The sequence below is a fragment of the Euprymna scolopes genome, chromosome 25 (assembly GCF_053919585.1).
Source record: "Euprymna scolopes isolate OS-2025 chromosome 25, ASM5391958v1, whole genome shotgun sequence".
In the NCBI taxonomy this organism is placed as follows: Eukaryota; Metazoa; Mollusca; class Cephalopoda; order Sepiida; family Sepiolidae; genus Euprymna; species Euprymna scolopes.
The window spans coordinates 25,770,906-25,777,097 of NC_136506.1; the positions used below are offsets into that span (position 1 = coordinate 25,770,906).

General features: G+C 33.1%; 1 protein-coding gene across 1 annotated transcript in view; it reads right to left on the reverse strand.

The window, feature by feature from the left end:
- Positions 1-5,900, reverse strand: part of LOC145247298 (mutS protein homolog 4-like) — a 150,557-nt gene extending 144,657 nt beyond the window's left edge. The window contains exon 1 of the mRNA XM_080108920.1: positions 5,753-5,900. The gene's annotated coding sequence lies outside the window, so the exon portion shown is untranslated. The remainder of the gene's footprint in view (positions 1-5,752) is intronic.
- Positions 5,901-6,192: the final 292 nt, after the last annotated feature.

Here is a 6,192-nt window from a genome sequence, read left to right on the forward strand (position 1 = left end):
CTATATTTAATGTGCATGGAACACTTTCTTTAACATACACGGTACCCTATATTTAATGTGCATGGAACCCTTTATTTAATATACCTGGTATCCTTCATTTAAGGCACATGGAACCCTTTATTTAATATATATGATACCCTATAGTTAATGTGCATGGAACGCTTTATTTAATGTGCATGGACTTGTGATGCAATGAGTAATTGATGACAGAGCTGCATCCCAAAATATATGAATACGTTATTTGTTATATATTATTTTCTTATTGAATTCGAATTAAAAAGTAATATATAATACTATTCGGTACATACCCGACAATGGAAAACCAGATAAGAATGAAAAACTTGTATTTATATGCTAAAAACTACAACCTTGATCGCACTTCAGGCGCAATGGATAGAATCTCTACAGTTCCAGGTGAACATTGTCTGAAGATAGCGGTTTCAATCCCAACTGAAAGCAGGCCAGAGGTTTAGTTGACCAAAACATGGTGAGACAACAACAACTATAGAAGGCAGTAATCACTGGAGATACAGTTACGAGACTCAGCATCCCTATCCCGTCGCAGCTGAAGAAGGTATAATCAGCTGAAGAAGGCCAGAAGATGAGTTGGCCGAAACATGGTTAAACAACAATAACTATGAAGATGAGGATAACAGTCCGCAAATAAATAAATAAATATGTTATTTGTTAGCAAGAATTTCTGGTCAAGTCTCTCCAAATAAGGAAATTGGAAAAACTCTATACTAAGAATATAGCACTCCAAGTCCACCATTCACCATTAAGAATCATTGTCAACGAAAGTAAACATCAGTGCACACATCACTGAGAATTTGGTACTGAACAAAACCTCAACTTGGCCATAACCAACAAGTGGATTTAAGGTCAAAGTGTAGATAAGTACCAACTAAACGTGCATCTTTAAAAGATTGACTTTTAGAGGCATTTGAGTGTGCTTTGAACGAATTTCGTATTTAAAACTGTCACCGACAAGTAGTTCTTATAATATTAAGACCTTTATTACCCAATCTATTCTCTAATGGTTTTCAGTGGTCGCCATTTTGGTTTTAACTTCAGACACGTGTTTTGGTTCACCTGCGATAAAACCAAAATGGCAACCACTGAAACCCATTAGAGAATACATTGGCATTTTGACCGGATTTAGTCCGAGCGGGTCTTCTGAAGGTTGAAGATTCAATCCCCCGTATGGAGGACACTAATTATACAATTATGAATTACCTAAGACTTCTATCATAGATGGATTAAATAAAGGATTCCATTCAAAATTCCATACAGATTCCTGAGTTTGACAAGACACATCTGAAGAAGGTCAGATGTACATCAACCAAAACGTTATGAAAATAACATGCAAATAATGTAAAGAATTCAAATAAAATTTCGAAGCAACAAAAAAAAAATATTTTAGCATTGGCTTATGTCACAGCACACCAAATAATCAAGAAGCGTCATGGAGGATCGAAGGACCAAGAAGAGAAAGCACTAATCAGACCTCCACTGGATGTGTGCAGAAGAGGATTGGGACCTTGGTGGGGCTTATTGCCACCTAAATTCCAGTGAAGACCAAAGGTCGCTACCAATGAGGAATCAATGGTAAACAGCTGCTGCAATAACACAAACTAATTTGACAAAGTTATCCAAAGTGGTGATGTGTACTGAAATTTTGAGAGACTTGTTGTCAGACTCCAGGGAACACCATAGATTGTTTTCGATGAGAAATCTTTGAAGATGGCTTATGTGATTAACTACTCCTCATTAGTAAATAATAACAAATATTAAGGTTAATAATAATAATAATAATAATAATAATAATAATAATAAAACAATAATAATAAATCTGAAACTATATCATTGTAAGCCCCCTACTCCCCCCCCAAAAAAAAAATGCAGTGTCAATATACACTGGTGCCACACCAAATAATTAAGAAGAATCAAGGAGGATGGAAAAACCGAGGAGAGAAAGCACTAATCAGACCTCTACTGGATGAGTGCGAAGAGGACTGGGATCTATTGCCACCCAAATTCCAGTGAAGACCAATGGTCGATACCAATAAGAAATTGATAGTAAATGACACTTGTGATAAAGCAAATTAAGTTTCAAAAGTTATCGAAAGAGGTGGTGAGTACTGGAAATTTTGGGAGACTTGTTGTCGCTCAGACTCCAGAGAATACCATAAGTCATTCTCGAAGAAAAATCTTTGATGAGGGTCTGTCTGTGTGACTGCTCCTCATGAGTAAATAAATATTGGGATTAATAATAATAGTAAGGTACTTATTAAGATAGAGTCAACAGATTAGAAAATACCAATATATCCAAAAATTACGAAAATTCATCAACTGCTATTGTGTTATTAGTAAAAGAAATGTCTATCGCTATAGACAACAAAAGTCTGAAGCCATTATGGTGTAATCTATATGTTGTGTTCCGAATTATGTCCCCTGTATTTGAACTCTTCATGTGTCTGAAATTGCATAACTTGAAAAGTGAATATTCATTGGTTGATATGAATTGATGTCTTGTTTTATTTCAGCCTTTCTGATTGGTTGATTTAAATTTTAACCCTGCGCACATGCATGGAATTCAAACAGACAAAGTCAGTTCCTGACAAGCTTCCTAACACGAATGACGTTAGTTCGTGTTTATCGTCAAAGCTTCTTGGACTCATTAATTTAAGGGCGAATTAGTCCCTGTTTGTCTCAGCACTGTGAAATAATTTAACCTAATGCATTAGGTTTTCCTTCTAGATGATATATTGTCTTCTAAATTGGCAATTATGCTGACATTGGGATCCCCACTTCCATGGAATGTCGGTGCCTTGAAAGAACGTGGAAATGTTGGACTCTAAACAAGAAACCACAAAAGCCTTCACAGAAGAAGAAAAAAACTACCACTTCAAGGAGCGGCTTAAATGACACAGAGCATTTTTGCAAATGATGTGAAGACTCAACTGGCTGCATGAACCTAGTAAATGCGCTTTTCATTGTTGTGTCAATTTTTCCGCACTGCAGATTTCTACATTAGGTGAGAATAAATTTCTCACACATTATCTACTTTATAACATAAAAAAAATGCAATTTTACCCAATTTTCCGTAAAAATGACTTTTAACTAAAAATAACTTTCTACTCAATGAATTTTCATAATTTTTGGATATATTACTATTTTTGACATGACAATTAAGTATGTAATATTGTTTTGCTTAAAACAACATATTTAATAAAGAAATTGATTTGTTGACTCTATCTTAACAAGCACCAATAATAATAATAATAATAATAATAATAATAATAATGTCACTTTAAACAGGCATCACACCAAATAATAAGGGTCAAGAAGGAGGGGAAGACAGAGGAGGGAAAGCACTACCCAGACCTCTGCTGGAGATGTACAAAGAGGACTGGAACCTTGAGGGGGCTTATTGCCACCCAAATTCCAGTGAGGACCAATGGTCGCCGCCAGCGAGAAATCAATGGTAAGCGGCTGTTGTGATAACGCAAATTCTTTTGCAAAGGTTATCGAAAGAGGTGGAGAGTACTGGAAATCTGGGGAGACTTGTTGTCACTTAGACTCCAGGTTGTTCTCGAAGAACAATCTTTGATGATGGCTTGTGTGAATGCGCCTAGTCAGTAAATAATAAGGTTATCTTCAAGTTTCTTCACCCTGTGTTTACAAAGGCTTTTTGTGCGGAGCTGTCGGTTGCTAACTGAAGTTACTTTTATTTAATTAATTATTATTTCTTTTTTTTTATTATTGTAATTTTTTAAGAAGTAAACGAACACAAAAAAAATGGATTATCAAATTTTCTGTTCGTTTGCTTATTTAAAAAAAATACACTTCGAAAAAAAAATGAAAAAAAAAAACTAAAAAAACTCGCTCCATTTTGCAGATGACTGCAAAACGTTTGTAATAAATTGAAGGTAACGAGACTTGAAAATAACAGTATTAATAATAATAGCGCTTGTACACTATTGGGACGAAATTTCTGAAACTGTAATACTGAATTTCACATGAAAATAATGGTATCTACGTATTCCTCGTATTTTTAAGATGATTATATCCAAAAATTATGAAAATCGATAAGGTTGAAAATTATTTATAAAATAAAAAAATAGGATTTGAAGAAAACGATCGTAAGACACCTAACTAATATTCCTGGTAAACCAAGTGCAAAAGAGATCCAGACAACTGCATTTAAGGGATACTAAAAAGAGCTCTCGGTTGGTTTCAATAAAAAGCAGGACAATGTTGGCAGCTGGTTTGGCTGCTCCATACCCAGCATTACAATCTTCAAAGGAAGAAAATTAAAAAAAAAAAAAAAAAAAATAGAGCTAGGTACATGAATGGAGCCTGGAGAGTGGAGCCCCCATAGAGAAATACGCATCAGCACGTTTTAGGGAGCGTTCATTAAACCGGAAAAGAAAGGAAAGAATTTTGGCGTGCGTGGCCTTTTGGGGGGGGGGGCTTTAACTTTGCGCTTTTTGGATTATTTTGCTTTTTTTTTTTTTTTTTTTTTTTTTTTTTGCTGGATATTTTTTTGGAGCCGGAGATAGTTAGGTTAATAGATGGTTAATAGTAATTATTAACAGGGAAATTGGTCGATATCTGTTTTTATAAAACTGTTAGGTGAAAGTACAGAAGAGGTACACAAACACCCTTTCGTCCCCATGTTAAGAATGGCTTTTTAAATATTAACGTTATTATTTCAGCATGGGCGTGACTGCATGAGTAGATTTTATTTTCTTGTATAATATTAAAAAAAAAAAAAGCCTACTCAAAGAGAACACGACTGTTTTTGTTTTAATAATTATTTTATTCAAAAATTACTTTTTATTCAAAAGTAAAATTAAAAATAACTACAACCTCCGGAAAAAAAAATATCCAAAAAAAAAAAAAAAAAATCTGAAAAGCGCAAAGTTCAATCCAAAATAAATAATATTAAAAAAAATACGCCAAAATTCTTTCCTTTTTTTTTTCTTCAGATTAATGAACGCTCCCTGAAACGCTCTGCGTACAACATCGGAACCGATACGTATTTCGCTATGGGGGGGCCTCACTCGTGTACTTCAGGCGGGAGGTAATTTTCCATTTCGATTTAAGCAACATAGCCGCAATTTTTCACCTGCTAACACGATTAAAGTTGTTTTGGGTGCTAGTGAAGAGAGTGATCCGCGCTATTTTTAAAATCGTATTTTCAAGTTTAATTAAAGTTTTATTATATGTTTTTTTTTTATTCAATTGTAAGATTAAAGTACAGAATAGTTACAAAACACCCTCCCCATGTTAAGAATGGCTTTTGAAATAATAACGTTATTATTTACGTCCGGATCACTCTCTGCACTAATGCCTTGTTTTGTTTAATAATTCAGTAATATTCAGGTAATTTTGATTACATAATTTGGAAGCTATCATCGTAATTTCTTAGAATTGACAAAGAAATCAGTAGAAACAGTTACTTTTTTATCTGAAAACTCCATTTATCGACTACAAAACTTCGTCCTATTAGTGTAGAAGCGTCATAATAATAATTAAAAATAATTAATGCTGAACAAACAATAATAATAATAATAATAATAATAATAATAATAATAATAATAATCGTAATATAATATTAAGTTTAAAAAATGTTTTACGAATAAAAACAATATGTTTTATAGATTAAAAATTGAAATAAAATTCAAAGAAAAAAAAATTGAAAGAAAAACATTTGAAAAAAAAAATGCACAAATTTAATACTCACAAAGTTTGCTCCGTTCCCTAATAATTATTTTATACAGACATTTATATCAAAGTGCCTCTCAATATTTATTTTTTAATATTTATATCTCATCATTTCAGAGTTAAACTGGATAAAAAGCATATCATTTACGTTTGTTCAAATTGATGATAAAGTACGGTGTCACACATGTGCGATAATTGCATAATGTATGGAATATCATAATAGCAATAATTAACTTATTTAATTAGTGGAACATTTCATATAAAATCTCGTTTATTGTCGGGTTAAAAGCAACTCGATTTAGCTGAAGTTTTACTTGTAACTAATTGTGTCTACCCAGCGTTGCTGGGTATCTTTTTTACTTTCATTTTTGTTTCACTTATTGCTTTTTTTGTCTTTTGTTTATGTCCCTTAATCAGCGGTAGAGGTGGGGTTAAGATAATTTAGTATTGTTGTGTCAT